The 20,709-nt window shown below is 37.6% G+C and overlaps 67 pseudogenes; all 67 read right to left on the bottom strand.

The window, feature by feature from the left end:
* Positions 1-170: 170 nt before the first annotated feature.
* LOC140573130 (5S ribosomal RNA) lies at positions 171-289 on the bottom strand (annotated as a pseudogene).
* Positions 290-474: 185 nt separating this feature from the next.
* Positions 475-593, bottom strand: LOC140566234 (5S ribosomal RNA; annotated as a pseudogene).
* A 185-nt stretch (positions 594-778) lies between these two features.
* LOC140567364 (5S ribosomal RNA) lies at positions 779-897 on the bottom strand (annotated as a pseudogene).
* Positions 898-1,082: 185 nt separating this feature from the next.
* Positions 1,083-1,201, bottom strand: LOC140570270 (5S ribosomal RNA; annotated as a pseudogene).
* A 488-nt stretch (positions 1,202-1,689) lies between these two features.
* On the bottom strand, positions 1,690-1,808 carry LOC140568081 (5S ribosomal RNA; annotated as a pseudogene).
* Positions 1,809-1,993: 185 nt separating this feature from the next.
* LOC140570955 (5S ribosomal RNA) lies at positions 1,994-2,112 on the bottom strand (annotated as a pseudogene).
* Positions 2,113-2,297: 185 nt separating this feature from the next.
* On the bottom strand, positions 2,298-2,416 carry LOC140568581 (5S ribosomal RNA; annotated as a pseudogene).
* A 186-nt stretch (positions 2,417-2,602) lies between these two features.
* On the bottom strand, positions 2,603-2,721 carry LOC140572638 (5S ribosomal RNA; annotated as a pseudogene).
* Positions 2,722-2,906: 185 nt separating this feature from the next.
* Positions 2,907-3,025, bottom strand: LOC140568517 (5S ribosomal RNA; annotated as a pseudogene).
* Positions 3,026-3,210: 185 nt separating this feature from the next.
* Positions 3,211-3,329, bottom strand: LOC140570919 (5S ribosomal RNA; annotated as a pseudogene).
* Positions 3,330-3,514: 185 nt separating this feature from the next.
* LOC140572247 (5S ribosomal RNA) lies at positions 3,515-3,633 on the bottom strand (annotated as a pseudogene).
* Positions 3,634-3,818: 185 nt separating this feature from the next.
* On the bottom strand, positions 3,819-3,937 carry LOC140570133 (5S ribosomal RNA; annotated as a pseudogene).
* Positions 3,938-4,122: 185 nt separating this feature from the next.
* LOC140572302 (5S ribosomal RNA) lies at positions 4,123-4,241 on the bottom strand (annotated as a pseudogene).
* A 185-nt stretch (positions 4,242-4,426) lies between these two features.
* On the bottom strand, positions 4,427-4,545 carry LOC140566569 (5S ribosomal RNA; annotated as a pseudogene).
* A 185-nt stretch (positions 4,546-4,730) lies between these two features.
* LOC140567443 (5S ribosomal RNA) lies at positions 4,731-4,849 on the bottom strand (annotated as a pseudogene).
* A 185-nt stretch (positions 4,850-5,034) lies between these two features.
* Positions 5,035-5,153, bottom strand: LOC140566849 (5S ribosomal RNA; annotated as a pseudogene).
* Positions 5,154-5,338: 185 nt separating this feature from the next.
* Positions 5,339-5,457, bottom strand: LOC140572382 (5S ribosomal RNA; annotated as a pseudogene).
* A 185-nt stretch (positions 5,458-5,642) lies between these two features.
* Positions 5,643-5,761, bottom strand: LOC140571978 (5S ribosomal RNA; annotated as a pseudogene).
* A 185-nt stretch (positions 5,762-5,946) lies between these two features.
* On the bottom strand, positions 5,947-6,065 carry LOC140566993 (5S ribosomal RNA; annotated as a pseudogene).
* A 185-nt stretch (positions 6,066-6,250) lies between these two features.
* Positions 6,251-6,369, bottom strand: LOC140573319 (5S ribosomal RNA; annotated as a pseudogene).
* A 185-nt stretch (positions 6,370-6,554) lies between these two features.
* On the bottom strand, positions 6,555-6,673 carry LOC140566151 (5S ribosomal RNA; annotated as a pseudogene).
* A 185-nt stretch (positions 6,674-6,858) lies between these two features.
* On the bottom strand, positions 6,859-6,965 carry LOC140568151 (5S ribosomal RNA; annotated as a pseudogene).
* Positions 6,966-7,150: 185 nt separating this feature from the next.
* On the bottom strand, positions 7,151-7,269 carry LOC140566734 (5S ribosomal RNA; annotated as a pseudogene).
* Positions 7,270-7,454: 185 nt separating this feature from the next.
* On the bottom strand, positions 7,455-7,573 carry LOC140571234 (5S ribosomal RNA; annotated as a pseudogene).
* Positions 7,574-7,758: 185 nt separating this feature from the next.
* Positions 7,759-7,877, bottom strand: LOC140570258 (5S ribosomal RNA; annotated as a pseudogene).
* A 185-nt stretch (positions 7,878-8,062) lies between these two features.
* LOC140565993 (5S ribosomal RNA) lies at positions 8,063-8,181 on the bottom strand (annotated as a pseudogene).
* Positions 8,182-8,366: 185 nt separating this feature from the next.
* On the bottom strand, positions 8,367-8,485 carry LOC140573177 (5S ribosomal RNA; annotated as a pseudogene).
* A 185-nt stretch (positions 8,486-8,670) lies between these two features.
* On the bottom strand, positions 8,671-8,789 carry LOC140572300 (5S ribosomal RNA; annotated as a pseudogene).
* Positions 8,790-8,974: 185 nt separating this feature from the next.
* Positions 8,975-9,093, bottom strand: LOC140572443 (5S ribosomal RNA; annotated as a pseudogene).
* Positions 9,094-9,278: 185 nt separating this feature from the next.
* LOC140566478 (5S ribosomal RNA) lies at positions 9,279-9,397 on the bottom strand (annotated as a pseudogene).
* A 185-nt stretch (positions 9,398-9,582) lies between these two features.
* On the bottom strand, positions 9,583-9,701 carry LOC140572246 (5S ribosomal RNA; annotated as a pseudogene).
* A 185-nt stretch (positions 9,702-9,886) lies between these two features.
* LOC140567252 (5S ribosomal RNA) lies at positions 9,887-10,005 on the bottom strand (annotated as a pseudogene).
* Positions 10,006-10,190: 185 nt separating this feature from the next.
* On the bottom strand, positions 10,191-10,309 carry LOC140570134 (5S ribosomal RNA; annotated as a pseudogene).
* A 185-nt stretch (positions 10,310-10,494) lies between these two features.
* On the bottom strand, positions 10,495-10,613 carry LOC140571811 (5S ribosomal RNA; annotated as a pseudogene).
* Positions 10,614-10,798: 185 nt separating this feature from the next.
* Positions 10,799-10,917, bottom strand: LOC140571168 (5S ribosomal RNA; annotated as a pseudogene).
* Positions 10,918-11,102: 185 nt separating this feature from the next.
* On the bottom strand, positions 11,103-11,221 carry LOC140573033 (5S ribosomal RNA; annotated as a pseudogene).
* Positions 11,222-11,406: 185 nt separating this feature from the next.
* On the bottom strand, positions 11,407-11,525 carry LOC140566767 (5S ribosomal RNA; annotated as a pseudogene).
* Positions 11,526-11,710: 185 nt separating this feature from the next.
* LOC140572137 (5S ribosomal RNA) lies at positions 11,711-11,829 on the bottom strand (annotated as a pseudogene).
* A 185-nt stretch (positions 11,830-12,014) lies between these two features.
* LOC140573176 (5S ribosomal RNA) lies at positions 12,015-12,133 on the bottom strand (annotated as a pseudogene).
* A 185-nt stretch (positions 12,134-12,318) lies between these two features.
* Positions 12,319-12,437, bottom strand: LOC140566683 (5S ribosomal RNA; annotated as a pseudogene).
* Positions 12,438-12,622: 185 nt separating this feature from the next.
* LOC140566436 (5S ribosomal RNA) lies at positions 12,623-12,741 on the bottom strand (annotated as a pseudogene).
* A 185-nt stretch (positions 12,742-12,926) lies between these two features.
* LOC140572299 (5S ribosomal RNA) lies at positions 12,927-13,045 on the bottom strand (annotated as a pseudogene).
* Positions 13,046-13,230: 185 nt separating this feature from the next.
* On the bottom strand, positions 13,231-13,337 carry LOC140568150 (5S ribosomal RNA; annotated as a pseudogene).
* Positions 13,338-13,522: 185 nt separating this feature from the next.
* Positions 13,523-13,641, bottom strand: LOC140565987 (5S ribosomal RNA; annotated as a pseudogene).
* A 185-nt stretch (positions 13,642-13,826) lies between these two features.
* On the bottom strand, positions 13,827-13,945 carry LOC140571233 (5S ribosomal RNA; annotated as a pseudogene).
* Positions 13,946-14,130: 185 nt separating this feature from the next.
* LOC140566492 (5S ribosomal RNA) lies at positions 14,131-14,249 on the bottom strand (annotated as a pseudogene).
* A 185-nt stretch (positions 14,250-14,434) lies between these two features.
* On the bottom strand, positions 14,435-14,553 carry LOC140567052 (5S ribosomal RNA; annotated as a pseudogene).
* Positions 14,554-14,738: 185 nt separating this feature from the next.
* On the bottom strand, positions 14,739-14,857 carry LOC140572298 (5S ribosomal RNA; annotated as a pseudogene).
* Positions 14,858-15,042: 185 nt separating this feature from the next.
* Positions 15,043-15,161, bottom strand: LOC140572441 (5S ribosomal RNA; annotated as a pseudogene).
* Positions 15,162-15,346: 185 nt separating this feature from the next.
* Positions 15,347-15,465, bottom strand: LOC140570801 (5S ribosomal RNA; annotated as a pseudogene).
* A 185-nt stretch (positions 15,466-15,650) lies between these two features.
* Positions 15,651-15,769, bottom strand: LOC140570246 (5S ribosomal RNA; annotated as a pseudogene).
* Positions 15,770-15,954: 185 nt separating this feature from the next.
* LOC140566150 (5S ribosomal RNA) lies at positions 15,955-16,073 on the bottom strand (annotated as a pseudogene).
* Positions 16,074-16,258: 185 nt separating this feature from the next.
* LOC140568149 (5S ribosomal RNA) lies at positions 16,259-16,365 on the bottom strand (annotated as a pseudogene).
* A 185-nt stretch (positions 16,366-16,550) lies between these two features.
* On the bottom strand, positions 16,551-16,669 carry LOC140565986 (5S ribosomal RNA; annotated as a pseudogene).
* A 185-nt stretch (positions 16,670-16,854) lies between these two features.
* On the bottom strand, positions 16,855-16,973 carry LOC140573341 (5S ribosomal RNA; annotated as a pseudogene).
* Positions 16,974-17,158: 185 nt separating this feature from the next.
* Positions 17,159-17,277, bottom strand: LOC140568109 (5S ribosomal RNA; annotated as a pseudogene).
* Positions 17,278-17,462: 185 nt separating this feature from the next.
* LOC140566632 (5S ribosomal RNA) lies at positions 17,463-17,581 on the bottom strand (annotated as a pseudogene).
* Positions 17,582-17,766: 185 nt separating this feature from the next.
* Positions 17,767-17,885, bottom strand: LOC140571251 (5S ribosomal RNA; annotated as a pseudogene).
* A 185-nt stretch (positions 17,886-18,070) lies between these two features.
* On the bottom strand, positions 18,071-18,189 carry LOC140566394 (5S ribosomal RNA; annotated as a pseudogene).
* A 185-nt stretch (positions 18,190-18,374) lies between these two features.
* LOC140573335 (5S ribosomal RNA) lies at positions 18,375-18,493 on the bottom strand (annotated as a pseudogene).
* A 185-nt stretch (positions 18,494-18,678) lies between these two features.
* LOC140572440 (5S ribosomal RNA) lies at positions 18,679-18,797 on the bottom strand (annotated as a pseudogene).
* A 185-nt stretch (positions 18,798-18,982) lies between these two features.
* On the bottom strand, positions 18,983-19,101 carry LOC140566646 (5S ribosomal RNA; annotated as a pseudogene).
* A 185-nt stretch (positions 19,102-19,286) lies between these two features.
* Positions 19,287-19,405, bottom strand: LOC140566980 (5S ribosomal RNA; annotated as a pseudogene).
* Positions 19,406-19,590: 185 nt separating this feature from the next.
* LOC140571826 (5S ribosomal RNA) lies at positions 19,591-19,709 on the bottom strand (annotated as a pseudogene).
* Positions 19,710-19,894: 185 nt separating this feature from the next.
* On the bottom strand, positions 19,895-20,013 carry LOC140570235 (5S ribosomal RNA; annotated as a pseudogene).
* A 185-nt stretch (positions 20,014-20,198) lies between these two features.
* On the bottom strand, positions 20,199-20,317 carry LOC140566631 (5S ribosomal RNA; annotated as a pseudogene).
* A 185-nt stretch (positions 20,318-20,502) lies between these two features.
* Positions 20,503-20,621, bottom strand: LOC140571250 (5S ribosomal RNA; annotated as a pseudogene).
* Between the last annotated feature and the right edge of the window lie 88 nt (positions 20,622-20,709).

The following is a 20,709-nucleotide window of genomic DNA, read 5'->3' as shown; positions in this document are numbered from 1 at the left end:
ACTAGAGGATTCAAATTTCATAGCTAAGACCATATTTGTTCAAAACCAAGAAAAAGCATTCCATTTCAACACATCAAAATTTACATCACAAAAGAGTTTCAACTACAAATGTGTGTAAAAGATGTAAATAACATGGAAATGTAAACTTTAATTGTTTGCAGGACTGGAAAAGCTTGCAACACCTGGTATTCCCAGACAGTCTCCCATTCAAGTACTAACCAGGCCCAACCCTAGGTAGCTTCTGAGATCAGACAAGATCAGGCGTTCTAAGGGTGGAATGGCCGTAAGCAGAAGAACCTTGCAAACTAGAGGATTCAAATTTCATAGCTAAGACCATATTTGTTCAAAACCAAGAAAAAGCATTCAATTTCAACACATCAAAATTTACATCACAAAAGAGTTTCAACTACAAATGTGTGCAAAAGATGTAAATAACATGGAAATGTAAGCTTTAATTGTTTGCAGGACTGGAAAAGCTTACAACACCTGGTATTCCCAGACAGTCTCCCATTCAAGTACTAACCAGGCCCAACTCTAAGTAGCTTCTGAGATCAGACAAGATCAGGCGTTCTAAGGGTGGAATGGCCGTAAACAGAAGTACCCTGCAAACTAGAGAATTCAAATTTCATAGCTAAGACCATATTTGTTCAAAACCAAGAAAAAGCATTCCATTTTAACACATCAACATTTACAATACAAAAGAGTTTCAACTACAAATTTGTGCAAAAGATGTAAATAACATGGAAATGTAAGCTTTCTTTCTTTGCAGGATTGAAAAAGCTTACTACACCTGGTATTCCCATTCAGTCTCCCATTCAAGTACTAACCAGGCCCAACCCTAGCTAGCTTCTGAGATCAGACAAGATCAGGCATTCTAAGGGTGGAATGGCTGTAAGCAGAAGAACCTTGCAAACTAGAGGATTCAAATTTCATAGATAAGACCATATTTGTTCAAAACCAAGAAAAAGCATTCCATTTCAACACATCAAAATTTACAACACAAAAGAGTTTCAACTACAAATTTGTGCAAAAGATGTAAATAACATGGAAATGTAAGCTTTAATTGTTTGCAGGACTGGAAAAGCTTACAACACCTGGTATTCCCAGACAGTCTCCCATTCAAGTACTAACCAGGCCCAACCCTAGGTAGCTTCTGAGATCAGACGAGATCAGGCGTTCTAAGGGTGGAATGGCCGTAAGCAGAAGAACCTTGCAAACTAGAGGATTCAAATTTCATAGATAAGACCATATTTGTTTAAAATCAAGAAAAAGCATTCCATTTCAACACATCAACATTTACAACACAAAAGAGTTTCAAATACAAATTTGTGCAAAAGATGAAAAAAAATGGAAATATAAGCTTTCATTGTTTGCAGGATTGAAAAAGCTTACAACAACTGGTATTCCCAGACAGTCTTCCATTCAAGTACTAACCAGGCCCAACCCTAAGTAGCTTCTGAGATCAGACAAGATCAGGCGTTCTAAGGGTGGATCGGCCGTAAACAGAAGAACCGTGCAAACTAGAGAATTCAAATTTCATAGCTAAGACCATATTTGTTTAAAACCAAGAAAAAGCATTCCATTTTAACACATCAACATTTACAACACAAAAGAGTTTCAACTACAAATTTGTGCAAAAGATGTAAATAACATGGAAATGTAAGCTTTCTTTGTTTGCAGGATTGAAAAAGCTTACTACACCTGGTATTCCCATTCAGTCTCCCATTCAAGTACTAACTAGGCCCAACCCTAGCTAGCTTCTGAGATCAGACAAGATCAGGCATTCTAAGGGTGGAATGGCCGTAAGCAGAAGAACCTTGCAAACTAGAGGATTCAAATTTCATAGATAAGACCATATTTGTTCAAAACCAAGAAAAAGCATTCCATTTCAACACATCAAAATTTACATCACAAAAGAGTTTCAACTACAAATTTGTGCAAAAGATGTAAATAACATGGAAATGTAAGCTTTAATTGTTTGCAGGACTGGAAAAGCTTACAACACCTGGTATTCCCAGACAGTCTCCCATTCAAGTACTAACCAGGCCCAACCCTAGGTCGCTTCTGAGATCAGACGAGATCAGGCGATCTAAGGGTGGAATGGCCGTAAGCAGAAGAACCTTGCAAACTAGAGGATTCAAATTTCATAGCTAAGACCATATTTGTTCAAAATCAAGAAAAAGCATTCCATTTTAACACATCAACATTTACAACACAAAAGAGTTTCAACTACAAATTTGTGCAAAATATGTAAATAACATGGAAATGTAAGCTTTAATTGTTTGCAGGACTGGAAAAGCTTACAACACCTGGTATTCCCAGACAGTCTCCCATTCAAGTACTAACCAGGCCCAACCCTAGGTAGCTTCTGAGATCAGACGAGATCAGGCATTCTAAGGGTGGAATGGCCGTAAGCAGAAGAACCTTGCAAACTAGAGGATTCAAATTTCATAGCTAAGACCATATTTGTTTAAAATCAAGAAAAAGCATTCCATTTCAACACATCAACATTTACAACACAAAAGAGTTTCAAATACAAATTTGTGCAAAAGATGAAAAAAAAAATGGAAATATAAGCTTTCATTGTTTGCAGGATTGAAAAAGCTTACAACACCTGGTATTCCCAGACAGTCTCCCATTCAAGTACTAACCAGGCCCAACCCTAAGTAGCTTCTGAGATCAGACAAGATCAGGCGTTCTAAGGGTGGAATGGCCGCAAACAGAAGAACCGTCCAAACTAGAGAATTCAAATTTCATAGCTAAGACCATATTTGTTCAAAAACAAAAAAAAGCATTCCATTTTAACACATCAACATTTACAACACAAAAGAGTTTCAACTACAAATTTGTGCAAAAGATGTAAATAACATGGAAATGTAAGCTTTAATTGTTTGCAGGACTGGAAAAGCTTACAACACCTGGTATTCCCAGACAGTCTCCCATTCAAGTACTAACCAGGCCCAACCCTAGGTAGCTTCTGAGATCAGACGAGATCAGGCGATCTAAGGGTGGAATGGCCGTAAGCAGAAGAACCTTGCAAACTAGAGGATTCAAATTTCATAGCTAAGACCATATTTGTTCAAAATCAAGAAAAAGCATTCCATTTTAACACATCAACATTTACAACACAAAAGAGTTTCAACTACAAATTTGTGCAAAATATGTAAATAACATGGAAATGTAAGCTTTAATTGTTTGCAGGACTGGAAAAGCTTACAACACCTGGTATTCCCATTCAGTCTCCCATTCAAGTACTAACCAGGCCCAACCCTACCTAGCTTCTGAGATCAGACGAGATCAGGCGTTCTAAGGGTGGAATGGCCGTAAGCAGAAGAACCTTGCAAACTAGAGGATTCAAATTTCATAGATAAGACCATATTTGTTTAAAACCAAAAAAAAGCATTCCATTTCAACACATCAAAATTTACAACACAAAAGAGTTTCAACTACAAATTTGTGCAAAATATGTAAATAACATGGAAATGTAAGCTTTAATTGTTTGCAGGACTGGAAAAGCTTACAACACCTGGTATTCCCATTCAGTCTCCCATTCAAGTACTAACCAGGCCCAACCCTAGGTAGCTTCTGAGATCAGACAAGATCAGGTATTCTAAGGGTGGAATGGCCGTAAGCAGAAGAACCGTGCAAACTAGAGAATTCAAATTTCATAGCTAAGACCATATTTGTTCAAAACCAAGAAAAAACATTCCATTTCAACACATCAAAATTTACAACACAAAAGAGTTTCAACTACAAATTTCTGCAAAAGATGTAAATAACATGGAAATGTAAGCTTTCATTGTTTGCAGGATTGAAAAAGCTTACAACACCTGGTATTCCCAGACAGTCTCCCATTCAAGTACTAACCAGGCCCAACCCTAGATAGCTTCTGAGATCAGACGAAATCAGGCGTTCTAAGGGTGGAATGGCCGTAAGCAGAAGAACCTTGCAAACTAGAGGATTCAAATTTCATAGCTAAGACCATATTTGTTCAAAATCAAGAAAAGGCATTCCATTTTAACACATCAACATTTACAACACAAAAGAGTTTCAACTACAAATTTGTGCAAAATATGTAAATAACATGGAAATGTAAGCTTTAATTGTTTGCAGGACTGGAAAAGCTTACAACACCTGGTATGCCCATTCAGTCTCCCATTCAAGTACTAACCAGGCCCAACCCTAGGTAGCTTCTGAGATCAGACGAGATCAGGCGTTCTAAGGGTGGAATGGCCGTAAGCAGAAGAACCTTGCAAACTAGAGGATTCAAATTTCATAGATAAGACCATATTTGTTTAAAACCAAGAAAAAGCATTCCATTTTAACACATCAACATTTACAACACAAAAGAGTTTCAACTACAAATTTGTGCAAAAGATGTAAATAACATGGAAATGTAAGCTTTCTTTGTTTGCAGGATTGAAAAAGCTTACAACACCTGGTATTCCCATTCAGTCTCCCATTCAAGTACTAAACAGGCCCAACCCTAGTTAGCTTCTGAGATCAGACAAGACCAGGCATTCTAAGGGTGGAATGGCCATAAGCAGAAGAACCTTGCAAACTAGAGGATTCAAATTTCATAGATAAGACCATATTTGTTCAAAACCAATAAAAAGCATTCCATTTCAACACATCAAAATTTACAACACAAAAGAGTTTCTTCTACAAATTTGTGCAAAAGATGTAAATAACATGGAAATGTAAGCTTTAATTGTTTGCAGGACTGGAAAAGCTTACAACACCTGGTATTCCCAGACAGTCTCCCATTCAAGTACTAACCAGGCCCAACCCTAGATAGCTTCTGAGATCAGACGAGATCAGGCGATCTAAGGGTGGAATGGCCGTAAGCAGAAGAATCTTGCAAACTAGAGGATTCAAATTTCATAGCTAAGACCATATTTGTTCAAAATCAAGAAAAAGCATTCCATTTTAACACATCAACATTTACAACACAAAAGAGTTTCAACTACAAATTTGTGCAAAAGATGTAAATAAAATGGAAATGTAAGCTTTAATTGTTTGCAGGACTGGAAAAGCTTACAACACCTGGTATTCCCATCCAGTCTCCCATTCAAGTACTAACCAGGCCCAACCTTAGGTAGCTTCTGAGATCAGACTAGATCAGGCGTTCTAAGGGTGGAATGGCCGTAAGCAGAAGAACCTTGCAAACCAGAGGATTCAAATTTCATAGCTAAGACCATATTTGTTCAAAACCAAGAAAAAGCATTCCATTTCAACACATCAAAATTTACATCACAAAAGAGTTTCAACTACAAATTTGTGCAAAAGATGTAAATAACATGGAAATGTAAGCTTTCATTGTTTGCAGGATTGAAAAAGCTTACAACACCTGGTATTCCCAGACAGTCTCCCATTCAAGTACTAACCAGGCCCAACCCTAGGTAGCTTCTGAGATCAGACAAGATCAGGCGTTCTAAGGGTGGAGTGGCCGTAAGCAGAAGAATCGTGCAAACTAGAGAATTCAAATTTCATAGCTAAGACCATATTTGTTCAAAACCAAGAAAAAGCATTCCATTTCAACACATCAAAATTTACAACACAAAAGAGTTTCAACTACAAATTTCTGCAAAAGATGTAAATAACATGGAAATGTAAGCTTTAATTGTTTGCAGGACTGGAAAAGCTTACAACACCTGGTATTCCCAGACAGTCTCCCATTCAAGTACTAACCAGGCCCAACCCTAGGTAGCTTCTGAGATCAGATGAAATCAGGCTTTCTAAGGGTGGAATGGCCGTAAGCAGAAGAACCTTGCCAACTAGAAGATTCAAATTTCATAGCTAAGACCATATTTGTTCAAAACCAAGAAAAAGCATTCCATTTTAACACATCAACATTTACAACACAAAAGAGTTTCAACTACAAATTTGTGCAAAAGATGTAAATAACATGGAAATGTAAGCTTTCTTTGTTTGCAGGATTGAAAAAGCTTACAACACCTGGTATTCCCATTCAGTCTCCCATTCAAGTACTAACCAGGCCCAACCCTAGCTAGCTTCTGAGATCAGACAAGATCAGGCATTCTAAGGGTGGAATGGCAGTAAGCAGAAGAACCTTGCAAACTAGAGGATTCAAATTTCATAGATAAGACCATATTTGTTCAAAACCAAGAAAAATCATTCCATTTCATCACATCACAATTTACAACACAAAAGAGTTTCAACTACAAATTTGTGCAAAAGATGTAAATAACATGGAAATGTAAGCTTTAATTGTTTGCAGGACTGGAAAAGCTTACAACACCTGGTATTCCCAGACAGTCTCCCATTCAAGTACTAACCAGGCCCAACCCTAGGTAGCTTCTGAGATCAGACGAGAACAGGCGATCTAAGGGTGGAATGGCCATAAGCAGAAGAACCTTGCAAACTAGAGGATTCAAATTTCATAGCTAAGACCATATTTGTTCAAAATCAAGAAAAAGCATTCCATTTTAACACATCAACATTTACAACACAAAAGAGTTTCAACTACAAATTTGTGCAAAAGATGTAAATAACATGGAAATGTAAGCTTTAATTGTTTGCAGGACTGGAAAAGCTTACAACACCTGGTATTCCCAGACAGTCTCCCATTCAAGTACTAACCAGGCCCAACCCTAGGTAGCTTCTGAGATCAGACGAGAACAGGCGATCTAAGGGTGGAATTGCCGTAAGCAGAAGAACCTTGCAAACTAGAGGATTCAAATTTCATAGCTAAGACCATATTTGTTCAAAATCAAGAAAAAGCATTCCATTTCAACACATCAAAATTTACATCACAAAAGAGTTTCAACTACAAATTTGTGCAAAAGATGTAAATAACATGGAAATGTAAGCTTTAATTGTTTGCAGGACTGGAAAAGCTTACAACACCTGGTATTCCCATTCAAGTACTAACCAGGCCCAACCCTAGGTAGCTTCTGAGATCAGACGAGATCAGGCGTTCTAAGGGTGGAATGGCCGTAAGCAGAAGAACCTTGCAAACTAGAGGATTCAAATTTCATAGATAAGACCATATTTGTTTAAATCCAAGAAAAAGCATTCCATTTCAACACATCAAAATTTACAACACAAAAGAGTTTCAACTACAAATTTGTGCAAAAGATGAAAAAAAAATGGAAATATAAGCTTTCATTGTTTGCAGGATTGAAAAAGCTTACAACACCTGGTATTCCCAGACAGTCTCCCATTCAAGTACTAACCAGGCCCAACCCTAAGTAGCTTCTGAGATCAGAAAAGATCAGGCGTTCTAAGGGTGGAATGGCCGTCAACAGAAGAACCGTGCAAACTAGAGAATTCAAATTTCATAGCTAAGACCATATTTGTTCAAAACCAAGAAAAAGCATTCCATTTTAACACATCAACATTTACAACACAAAAGAGTTTCAACTACAAATTTGTGCAAAAGATGTAAATAACATGGAAATGTAAGCTTTAATTGTTTGCAGGACTGGAAAAGCTTACAACACCTGGTATTCCCAGACAGTCTCCCATTCAAGTACTAACCAGGCCCAACCCTAGGTAGCTTCTGAGATCAGACGAGATCAGGCGATCTAAGGGTGGAATGGACATAAGCAGAAGAACCTTGCAAACTAGAGGATTCAAATTTCATAGCTAAGACCATATTTGTTCAAAATCAAGAAAAAGCATTCCATTTTAACACATCAACATTTACAACACAAAAGAGTTTCAACTACAAATTTGTGCAAAATATGTAAATAACATGGAAATGTAAGCTTTAAATGTTTGCAGGACTGGAAAAGCTTACAACACCTGGTATTCCCAGACAGTCTCCCATTCAAGTACTAACCAGGCCCAACCCTAGGTAGCTTCTGAGATCAGACGAGATCAGGCGTTCTAAGGGTGGAATGGCCGTAAGCAGAAGAATCGTGCAAACTAGAGAATTCAAATTTCATAGCTAAGACCATATTTGTTCAAAACCAAGAAAAAGCATTCCATTTCAACACATCAAAATTTACAACACAAAAGAGTTTCAACTACAAATTTGTGCAAAAGATGTAAATAACATGGAAATGTAAGCTTTAATTGTTTGCAGGACTGGAAAAGCTTACAACACCTGGTATTCCCAGACAGTCTCCCATTCAAGTACTAACCAGGCCCAACCCTAAGTAGCTTCTGAGATCAGATGAAATCAGGCGTTCTAAGGGTGGAATGGCCGTAAGCAGAAGAACCTTGCCAACTAGAAGATTCAAATTTCATAGCTAAGACCATATTTGTTCAAAACCAAGAAAAAGCATTCCATTTTAACACATCAACATTTACAACACAAAAGAGTTTCAACTACAAATTTGTGCAAAAGATGTAAATAACATGGAAATGTAAGCTTTCTTTGTTTGCAGGATTGAAAAAGCTTACAACACCTGGTATTCCCATTCAGTCTCCCATTCAAGTACTAACCAGGCCCAACCCTAGCTAGCTTCTGAGATCAGACAAGATCAGGCATTCTAAGGGTGGAATGGCCGTAAGCAGAAGAACCTTGCAAACTAGAGGATTCAAATTTCATAGATAAGACCATATTTGTTCAAAACCAAGAAAAATCATTCCATTTCATCACATCAAAATTTACAACACAAAAGAGTTTCAACTACAAATTTGTGCAAAAGATGTAAATAACATGGAAATGTAAGCTTTAATTGTTTGCAGGACTGGAAAAGCTTACAACACCTGGTATGCCCATTCAGTCTCCCATTCAAGTACTAACCAGGCCCAACCCTAGGTAGCTTCTGAGATCAGACGAGATCAGGCGTTCTAAGGGTGGAATGGCCGTAAGCAGAGGAACCTTGCAAACTAGAGGATTCAAATTTCATAGATAAGACCATATTTGTTTAAAACCAAGAAAAAGCATTCCATTTCAACACATCAAAATTTACAACACAAAAGAGTTTCAACTACAAATTTGTGCAAAAGATGTAAATAACATGGAAATGTAAGCTTTAATTGTTTGCAGGACTGGAAAAGCTTACAACACCTGGTATTCCCAGACAGTCTCCCATTCAAGTACTAACCAGGCCCAACCCTAGGTAGCTTCTGAGATCAGACGAGAACAGGCGATCTAAGGGTGGAATGGCCGTAAGCAGAAGAACCTTGCAAACTAGAGGATTCAAATTTCATAGCTAAGACCATATTTGTTCAAAATCAAGAAAAAGCATTCCATTTTAACACATCAACATTTACAACACAAAAGAGTTTCAACTACAAATTTGTGCAAAAGATGTAAATAACATGGAAATGTAAGCTTTCTTTGTTTGCAGGATTGAAAAAGCTTACAACACCTGGTATTCCCATTCAGTCTCCCATTCAAGTTCTAACCAGGCCCAACCCTACCTAGCTTCTGAGATCAGACAAGATCAGGCGTTCTAAGGGTGGAATGGCCGTAAGCAGAAGAACCTTGCAAACTAGAGGATTCAAATTTCATAGCTAAGACCATATTTGTTCAAAATCAAGAAAAAGCATTCCATTTTAACACATCAACATTTACAACACAAAAGAGTTTCAACTACAAATTTGTGCAAAATATGTAAATAACATGGAAATGTAAGCTTTAATTGTTTGCAGGACTGGAAAAGCTTACAACACCTGGTATTCCCATTCAGTCTCCCATTCAAGTACTAACCAGGCCCAACCCTAGGTAGCTTCTGAGATCAGACAAGATCAGGTATTCTAAGGGTGGAATGGCCGTAAGCAGAAGAACCGTGCAAACTAGAGAATTCAAATTTCATAGCTAAGACCATATTTGTTCAAAACCAAGAAAAAACATTCCATTTCAACACATCAAAATTTACAACACAAAAGAGTTTCAACTACAAATTTCTGCAAAAGATGTAAATAACATGGAAATGTAAGCTTTCATTGTTTGCAGGATTGAAAAAGCTTACAACACCTGGTATTCCAAGACAGTCTCCCATTCAAGTACTAACCAGGCCCAACCCTAGGTAGCTTCTGAGATCAGACAAGATCAGGCGTTCTAAGGGTCGAATGGCCGTAAGCAGAAGAATCGTGCAAACTAGAGAATTCAAATTTCATAGCTAAGACCATATTTGTTCAAAACCAAGAAAAAGCATTCCATTTCAACACATCAAAATTTACAACACAAAAGAGTTTCAACTACAAATTTGTGCAAAAGATGTGAATAACATGGAAATGTAAGCTTTAATTGTTTGCAGGACTGGAAAAGCTTACAACACCTGGTATTCCCAGACAGTCTCCCATTCAAGTACTAACCAGGCCCAACCCTAGGTAGCTTCTGAGATCAGACGAAATCAGGCGTTCTAAGGGTGGAATGGCCGTAAGCAGAAGAACCTTGCAAACTAGAGGATTCAAATTTCATAGCTAAGACCATATTTGTTCAAAATCAAGAAAAGGCATTCCATTTTAACACATCAACATTTACAACACAAAAGAGTTTCAACTACAAATTTGTGCAAAATATGTAAATAACATGGAAATGTAAGCTTTAATTGTTTGCAGGACTGGAAAAGCTTACAACACCTGGTATGCCCATTCAGTCTCCCATTCAAGTACTAACCAGGCCCAACCCTCGGTAGCTTCTGAGATCAGACGAGATCAGGCGTTCTAAGGGTGGAATGGCCGTAAGCAGAAGAACCTTGCAAACTAGAGGATTCAAATTTCATAGATAAGACCATATTTGTTTAAAACCAAGAAAAAGCATTCCATTTTAACACATCAACATTTACAACACAAAAGAGTTTCAACTACAAATTTGTGCAAAATATGTAAATAACATGGAAATGTAAGCTTTAATTGTTTGCAGGATTGAAAAAGCTTACAACACCTGGTATTCCCAGACAGTCTCCCATTCAAGTACTAACCAGGTCCAACCCTAGATAGCTTCTGAGATCAGACGAGATCAGGCGATCTAAGGGTGGAATGGCCGTAAGCAGAAGAACCTTGCAAACTAGAGGATTCAAATTTCATAGCTAAGACCATATTTGTTCAAAATCAAGAAAAAGCATTCCATTTTAACACATCAACATTTACAACACAAAAGAGTTTCAACTACAAATTTGTGCAAAATATGTAAATAACATGGAAATGTAAGCTTTAATTGTTTGCAGGACTGGAAAAGCTTACAACACCTGGCATTCCCATTCAGTCTCCCATTCAAGTACTAACCAGGCCCAACCCTAGGTAGCTTCTGAGCTCAGACGAGATCAGGCGTTCTAAGGGTGGAATGGCCGTTAGCCGAAGAACCTTGCAAACTAGAGGATTCAAATTTCATAGATAAGACCATATTTGTTTAAAACCAAGAAAAAGCATTCCATTTCAACACATCAAAATTTACAACACAAAAGAGTTTCAACTACAAATTTGTGCAAAAGATGTAAATAACATGGAAATGTAAGCTTTAATTGTTTGCAGGACTGGAAAAGCTTACAACACCTGGTATTCCCATTCAGTCTCCCATTCAAGTACTAACCAGGCCCAACCTTAGGTAGCTTCTGAGATCAGACTAGATCAGGCGTTCTAAGGGTGGAATGGCCGTAAGCAGAAGAACCTTGCAAACTAGAGGATTCAAATTTCATAGCTAAGACCATATTTGTTCAAAATCAAGAAAAAGCATTCCATTTTAACACATCAACATTTACAACACAAAAGAGTTTCAACTACAAATTTGTGCAAAATATGTAAATAACATGGAAATGTAAGCTTTAATTGTTTGCAGGACTGGAAAAGCTTACAACACCTGGTATTCCCAGACAGTCTCCCATTCAAGTACTAACCAGGCCCAACCCTAGGTAGCTTCTGAGATCAGACAAGATCAGGCATTCTAAGGGTGGAATGGCCGTAAGCAGAAGGACTGTGCAAACTAGAGAATTCAAATTTCATAGCTAAGACCATATTTGTTCAAAACCAAGAAAAAACATTCCATTTCAACACATCAAAATTTACAACACAAAAGAGTTTCAACTACAAATTTGTGCAAAAGATGTAAATAACATGGAAATGTAAGCTTTCTTTGTTTGCAGGATTGAAAAAGCTTACAACACCTGGTATTCCCATTCAGTCTCCCATTCAAGTACTAACCAGGCCCAACCCTAGCTAGCTTCTGAGATCAGACAAGATCAGGCATTCTAAGGGTGGAATGGCCGTAAGCAGAAGAACCTTGCAAACTAGAGGATTCAAATTTCATAGATAAGACCATATTTGTTCAAAACCAAGAAAAATCATTCCATTTCATCACATCACAATTTACAACACAAAAGAGTTTCAACTACAAATTTGTGCAAAAGATGTAAATAACATGGAAATGTAAGCTTTAATTGTTTGCAGGACTGGAAAAGCTTACAACACCTGGTATTCCCAGACAGTCTCCCATTCAAGTACTAACCAGGCCCAACCCTAGATAGCTTCTGAGATCAGACGAGAACAGGCGATCTAAGGGTGGAAGGGCCGTAAGCAGAAGAACCTTGCAAACTAGAGGATTCAAATTTCATAGCTAAGACCATATTTGTTCAAAATCAAGAAAAAGCATTCCATTTTAACACATCAACATTTACAACACAAAAGAGTTTCAACTACAAATTTGTGCAAAAGATGTAAATAACATGGAAATGTAAGCTTTCTTTGTTTGCAGGATTGAAAAAGTCTACAACACCTGGTATTCCCATTCAGTCTCCCATTCAAGTACTAACCAGGCCCAACCCTACCTAGCTTCTGAGATCAGACAAGATCAGGCATTCTAAGGGTGGAATGGCCGTAAGCAGAAGAACCTTGCAAACTAGAGGATTCAAATTTCATAGCTAAGACCATATTTGTTCAAAATCAAGAAAAAGCATTCCATTTTAACACATCAACATTTACAACACAAAAGAGTTTCAACTACAAATTTGTGCAAAATATGTAAATAACATGGAAATGTAAGCTTTAATTGTTTGCAGGACTGGAAAAGCTTACAACACCTGGTATGCCCATTCAGTCTCCCATTCAAGTACTAACCAGGCCCAACCCTAGGTAGCTTCTGAGATCAGACGAGATCAGGCGTTCTAAGGGTGGAATGGCCGTAAGCAGAAGAACCTTGCAAACTAGAGGATTCAAATTTCATAGCTAAGACCATATTTGTTCAAAATCAAGAAAAAGCATTCCATTTCAACACATCAAAATTTACATCACAAAAGAGTTTCAACTACAAATTTGTGCAAAAGATGTAAATAACATGGAAATGTAAGCTTTAATTGTTTGCAGGACTGGAAAAGCTTACAACACCTGGTATTCCCATTCAAGTACTAACCAGGCCCAACCCTAGGTAGCTTCTGAGATCAGACGAGATCAGGCGTTCTAAGGGTGGAATGGCCGTAAGCAGAAGAACCTTGCAAACTAGAGGATTCAAATTTCATAGATAAGACCATATTTGTTTAAATCCAAGAAAAAGCATTCCATTTCAACACATCAAAATTTACAACACAAAAGAGTTTCAACTACAAATTTGTGCAAAAGATGAAAAAAAAATGGAAATATAAGCTTTCATTGTTTGCAGGATTGAAAAAGCTTACAACACCTGGTATTCCCAGACAGTCTCCCATTCAAGTACTAACCAGGCCCAACCCTAAGTAGCTTCTGAGATCAGACAAGATCAGGCGTTCTAAGGGTGGAATGGCCGTCAACAGAAGAACCGTGCAAACTAGAGAATTCAAATTTCATAGCTAAGACCATATTTGTTCAAAACCAAGAAAAAGCATTCCATTTTAACACATCAACATTTACAACACAAAAGAGTTTCAACTACAAATTTGTGCAAAAGATGTAAATAACATGGAAATGTAAGCTTTAATTGTTTGCAGGACTGGAAAAGCTTACAACACCTGGTATTCCCAGACAGTCTCCCATTCAAGTACTAACCAGGCCCAACCCTAGGTAGCTTCTGAGATCAGACGAGATCAGGCGATCTAAGGGTGGAATGGACATAAGCAGAAGAACCTTGCAAACTAGAGGATTCAAATTTCATAGCTAAGACCATATTTGTTCAAAATCAAGAAAAAGCATTCCATTTTAACACATCAACATTTACAACACAAAAGAGTTTCAACTACAAATTTGTGCAAAATATGTAAATAACATGGAAATGTAAGCTTTAATTGTTTGCAGGACTGGAAAAGCTTACAACACCTGGTATTCCCAGACAGTCTCCCATTCAAGTACTAACCAGGCCCAACCCTAGGTAGCTTCTAAGATCAGACAAGATCAGGCATTCTAAGGGTGGAATGGCCGTAAGCAGAAGAACCTTGCCAACTAGAAGATTCAAATTTCATAGCTAAGACCATATTTGTTCAAAACCAAAAAAAAGCATTCCATTTTAACACATCAACATTTACAACACAAAAGAGTTTCAACTACAAATTTGTGCAAAAGATGTAAATAACATGGAAATGTAAGCTTTCTTTGTTTGCAGGATTGAAAAAGCTTACAACACCTGGTATTCCCATTCAGTTTCCCATTCAAGTACTAACCAGGCCCAACCCTAGCTAGCTTCTGAGATCAGACAAGATCAGGCATTCTAAGGGTGGAATGGCCATAAGCAGAAGAACCTTGCAAACTAGAGGATTCAAATTTCATAGATAAGACCATATTTGTTCAAAACCAAGAAAAATCATTCCATTTCATCACATCAAAATTTACAACACAAAAGAGTTTCAACTACAAATTTGTGCAAAAGATGTAAATAACATGGAAATGTAAGCTTTAATTGTTTGCAGGACTGGAAAAGCTTACAACACCTGGTATGCCCATTCAGTCTCCCATTCAAGTACTAACCAGGCCCAACCCTAGGTAGCTTCTGAGATCAGACGAGATCAGGCGTTCTAAGGGTGGAATGGCCGTAAGCAGAGGAACCTTGCAAACTAGAGGATTCAAATTTCATAGATAAGACCATATTTGTTTAAAACCAAGAAAAAGCATTCCATTTCAACACATCAAAATTTACAACACAAAAGAGTTTCAACTACAAATTTGTGCAAAAGATGTAAATAACATGGAAATGTAAGCTTTAATTGTTTGCAGGACTGGAAAAGCTTACAACACCTGGTATTCCCAGACAGTCTCCCATTCAAGTACTAACCAGGCCCAACCCTAGGTAGCTTCTGAGATCAGACGAGAACAGGCGATCTAAGGGTGGAATGGCCGTAAGCAGAAGAACCTTGCAAACTAGAGGATTCAAATTTCATAGCTAAGACCATATTTGTTCAAAATCAAGAAAAAGCATTCCATTTTAACACATCAACATTTACAACACAAAAGAGTTTCAACTACAAATTTGTGCAAAAGATGTAAATAACATGGAAATGTAAGCTTTCTTTGTTTGCAGGATTGAAAAAGCTTACAACACCTGGTATTCCCATTCAGTCTCCCATTCAAGTACTAACCAGGCCCAACCCTACCTAGCTTCTGAGATCAGACGAGATCAGGCGTTCTAAGGGTGGAATGGCCGTAAGCAGAAGAACCTTGCAAACTAGAGGATTCAAATTTCATAGCTAAGACCATATTTCTTCAAAACCAAGAAAAAGCATTTCATTTCAACACATCAAAATTTACATCACAAAAGAGTTTCAACTACAAATTTGTGCAAAAGATGTAAATAACATGGAAATGTAAGCTTTAATTGTTTGCAGGACTGGAAAAGCTTACAACACCTGGTATTCCCAGACAGTCTCCCATTCAAGTACTAACCAGGCCCAACCCTAGGTAGCTTCTGAGATCAGACGAGATCAGGCGTTCTAAGGGTGGAATGGCCGTAAGCAGAAGAACCTTGCAAACTAGAGGATTCAAATTTCATAGATAAGACCATATTTGTTTAAAACCAAGAAAAAGCATTCCATTTCAACACATCAAAATTTACAACACAAAAGAGTTTCAACTACAAATTTGTGCAAAAGATGTAAATAACATGGAAATGTAAGCTTTAATTGTTTGCAGGACTGGAAAAGCTTACAACACCTGGTATTCCCAGACAGTCTCCCATTCAAGTACTAACCAGGCCCAACCCTAGGTAGCTTCTGAGATCAGACGAGAACAGGCGATCTAAGGGTGGAATTGCCGTAAGCAGAAGAACCTTGCAAACTAGAGGATTCAAATTTCATAGCTAAGACCATATTTGTTCAAAATCAAGAAAAAGCATTCCATTTCAACACATCAAAATTTACATCACAAAAGAGTTTCAACTACAAATTTGTGCAAAAGATGTAAATAACATGGAAATGTAAGCTTTAATTGTTTGCAGGACTGGAAAAGCTTACAACACCTGGTATTCCCATTCAAGTACTAACCAGGCCCAACCCTAGGTAGCTTCTGAGATCAGACGAGATCAGGCGTTCTAAGGGTGGAATGGCCGTAAGCAGAAGAACCTTGCAAACTAGAGGATTCAAATTTCATAGATAAGACCATATTTGTTTAAATCCAAGAAAAAGCATTCCATTTCAACACATCAAAATTTACAACACAAAAGAGTTTCAACTACAAATTTGTGCAAAAGATGAAAAAAAAATGGAAATATAAGCTTTCATTGTTTGCAGGATTGAAAAAGCTTACAACACCTGGTATTCCCAGACAGTCTCCCATTCAAGTACTAACCAGGCCCAACCCTAAGTAGCTTCTGAGATCAGACAAGATCAGGCGTTCTAAGGGTGGAATGGCCGTCAACAGAAGAACCGTGCAAACTAGAGAATTCAAATTTCATAGCTAAGACCATATTTGTTCAAAACCAAGAAAAAGCATTCCATTTTAACACATCAACATTTACAACACAAAAGAGTTTCAACTACAAATTTGTGCAAAAAATGTAAATAACATGGAAATGTAAGCTTTAATTGTTTGCAGGACTGGAAAAGCTTACAACACCTGGTATTCCCAGACAGTCTCCCATTCAAGTACTAACCAGGCCCAACCCTAGGTAGCTTCGGAGATCAGACGAGATCAGGCGATCTAAGGGTGGAATGGACATAAGCAGAAGAACCTTGCAAACTAGAGGATTCAAATTTCATAGCTAAGACCATATTTGTTCAAAATCAAGAAAAAGCATTCCATTTTAACACATCAACATTTACAACACAAAAGAGTTTCAACTACAAATTTGTGCAAAAGATGTAAATAACATGGAAATGTAAGCTTTAATTGTTTGCAGGACTGGAAAAGCTTACAACACCTGGTATTCCCATTCAGTCTCCCATTCAAGTACTAACCAGGCCCAACCCTAGGTAGCTTCTGAGATCAGACGAGATCAGGCGTTCTAAGGGTGGAATGGCCGTAAGCAGAAGAACCTTGCAAACTAGAGGATTCAAATTTCATAGATAAGACCATATTTGTTTAAAACCAAAAAAAAGCATTCCATTTCAACACATCAAAATTTACAACACAAAAGAGTTTCAACTACAAATTTGTGCAAAAGATGTAAATAACATGGAAATGTAAGCTTTAATTGTTTGCAGGACTGGAAAAGCTTACAACACCTGGTATTCCCAGACAGTCTCCCATTCAAGTACTAACCAGGACCAACCCTAGGTAGCTTCTGAGATCAGACAAGATCAGGCATTCTAAGGGTGGAATGGCCGTAAGCAGAAGAACAGTGCAAACTAGAGAATTCAAATTTCATAGCTAAGACCATATTTGTTCAAAACCAAGAAAAAACATTCCATTTCAACACATCAAAATTTACAACACAAAAGAGTTTCAACTACAAATTTGTGCAAAAGATGTAAATAACATGGAAATGTAAGCTTTCATTGTTTGCAGGATTGAAAAAGCTTACAACACCTGGTATTCCCAGACAGTCTCCCATTCAAGTACTAACCAGGCCCAACCCTAGGTAGCTTCTGAGATCAGACAAGATCAGGCGTTCTAAGGGTGGAATGGCTGTAAGCAGAAGAATCGTGCAAACTAGAGAATTCAAATTTCATAGCTAAGACCATATTTGTTCAAAACCAAGAAAAAGCATTCCATTTCAACACATCAAAATTTACAACACAAAAGAGTTTCAACTACAAATTTGTGCAAAAGATGTAAATAACATGGAAATGTAAGCTTTAATTGTTTGCAGGACTGGAAAAGCTTACAACACCTGGTATTCCCAGACAGTCTCCCATTCAAGTACTAACCAGGCCCAACCCTAGGTAGCTTCTGAGATCAGATGAAATCAGGCGTTCTAAGGGTGGAATGGCCGTAAGCAGAAGAACCTTGCCAACTAGAAGATTCAAATTTCATAGCTAAGACCATATTTGTTCAAAACCAAGAAAAAGCATTCCATTTTAACACATCAACATTTACAACACAAAAGAGTTTCAACTACAAATTTGTGCAAAAGATGTAAATAACATGGAAATGTAAGCTTTCTTTGTTTGCAGGATTGAAAAAGCTTACAACACCTGGTATTCCCATTCAGTCTCCCATTCAAGTACTAACCAGGCCCAACCCTAGCTAGCTTCTGAGATCAGACAAGATCAGGCATTCTAAGGGTGGAATGGCTGTAAGCAGAAGGACCTTGCAAACTAGAGGATTCAAATTTCATAGATAAGACCATATTTGTTCAAAACCAAGAAAAATCATTCCATTTCATCACATCAAAATTTACAACACAAAAGAGTTTCAACTACAAATTTGTGCAAAAGATGTAAATAACATGGAAATGTAAGCTTTAATTGTTTGCAGGACTGGAAAAGCTTACAACACCTGGTATTCCCAGACAGTCTCCCATTCAAGTACTAACCAGGCCCAACCCTAGGTAGCTTCTGAGATCAGACGAGAACAGGCGATCTAAGGGTGGAATGGCCGTAAGCAGAAGAACCTTGCAAACTAGAGGATTCAAATTTCATAGCTAAGACCATATTTGTTCAAAATCAAGAAAAAGCATTCCATTTTAACACATCAACATTTACAACACAAAAGAGTTTCAACTACAAATTTGTGCAAAAGATGTAAATAACATGGAAATGTAAGCTTTCTTTGTTTGCAGTATTGAAAAAGCTTTCAACACCTGGTATTCCCATTCAGTCTCCCATTCAAGTACTAACCAGGCCCAACCCTACCTAGCTTCTGAGATCAGACAAGATCAGGCGTTCTAAGGGTGGAACGGCCGTAAGCAGAAGAACCTTGCAAACTAGAGGATTCAAATTTCATAGCTAAGACCATATTTGTTCAAAATCAAGAAAAAGCATTCCATTTTAACACATCAACATTTACAACACAAAAGAGTTTCAACTACAAATTTGTGCAAAAGATGTAAATAACATGGAAATGTAAGCTTTAATTGTTTGCAGGACTGGAAAAGCTTACAACACCTGGTATGCCCATTCAGTCTCCCATTCAAGTACTAACCAGGCCCAACCCTAGGTAGCTTCTGAGATCAGACTAGATCAGGCGTTCTAAGGGTGGAATGGCCGTAAGCAGAAGAACCTTGCAAACTAGAGGATTCAAATTTCATAGATAAGACCATATTTGTTTAAAACCAAGAAAAAGCATTCCATTTCAACACATCAAAATTTACAACACAAAAGAGTTTCAACTACAAATTTGTGCAAAAGATGTAAATAACATGGAAATGTAAGCTTTAATTGTTTGCAGGACTGGAAAAGCTTACAACACCTGGTATTCCCAGACAGTCTCCCATTCAAGTACTAACCAGGCCCAACCCTAGGTAGCTTCTGAGATCAGACAAGATCAGGCGTTCTAAGGGTGGAATGGCCATAAGCAGAAGAACCGTGCAAACTAGAGAATTCAAATTTCATAGCTAAGACCATATTTGTTCAAAACCAAGAAAAAGCATTCCATTTCAACACATCAAAATTTACAACACAAAAGAGTTTCAACTACAAATTTGTGCAAAAGATGTAAATAACATGGAAATGTAAGCTTTAATTGTTTGCAGGACTGGAAAAGCTTACAACACCTGGTATTCCCAGACAGTCTCCCATTCAAGTACTAACCAGGCCCAACCCTAGGTAGCTTCTGAGATCAGACGAGATCAGGCGTTCTAAGGGTGGAATGGCCGTAAGCAGAAGAACCTTGCAAACTAGAGGATTCAAATTTCATAGATAAGACCATATTTGTTTAAAACCAAAAAAAAGCATTCCATTTCAACACATCAAAATTTACAACACAAAAGAGTTTCAACTACAAATTTGTGCAAAAGATGTAAATAACATGGAAATGTAAGCTTTAATTGTTTGCAGGACTGGAAAAGCTTACAACACCTGGTATTCCCAGACAGTCTCCCATTCAAGTACTAACCAGGACCAACCCTAGGTAGCTTCTGAGATCAGACAAGATCAGGCATTCTAAGGGTGGAATGGCCGTAAGCAGAAGAACAGTGCAAACTAGAGAATTCAAATTTCATAGCTAAGACCATATTTGTTCAAAACCAAGAAAAAACATTCCATTTCAACACATCAAAATTTACAACACAAAAGAGTTTCAACTACAAATTTGTGCAAAAGATGTAAATAACATGGAAATGTAAGCTTTCATTGTTTGCAGGATTGAAAAAGCTTACAACACCTGGTATTCCCAGACAGTCTCCCATTCAAGTACTAACCAGGCCCAACCCTAGGTAGCTTCTGAGATCAGACAAGATCAGGCGTTCTAAGGGTGGAATGGCTGTAAGCAGAAGAATCGTGCAAACTAGAGAATTCAAATTTCATAGCTAAGACCATATTTGTTCAAAACCAAGAAAAAGCATTCCATTTCAACACA

The sequence above is a fragment of the Salminus brasiliensis genome, chromosome 11, assembly GCF_030463535.1.
Source record: "Salminus brasiliensis chromosome 11, fSalBra1.hap2, whole genome shotgun sequence".
NCBI classification, from domain to species: domain Eukaryota; kingdom Metazoa; phylum Chordata; class Actinopteri; order Characiformes; family Bryconidae; genus Salminus; species Salminus brasiliensis.
The sequence above is the reverse complement of the archived record's forward strand: the minus strand, read 5'-3'. Positions and strand labels throughout refer to the sequence as shown.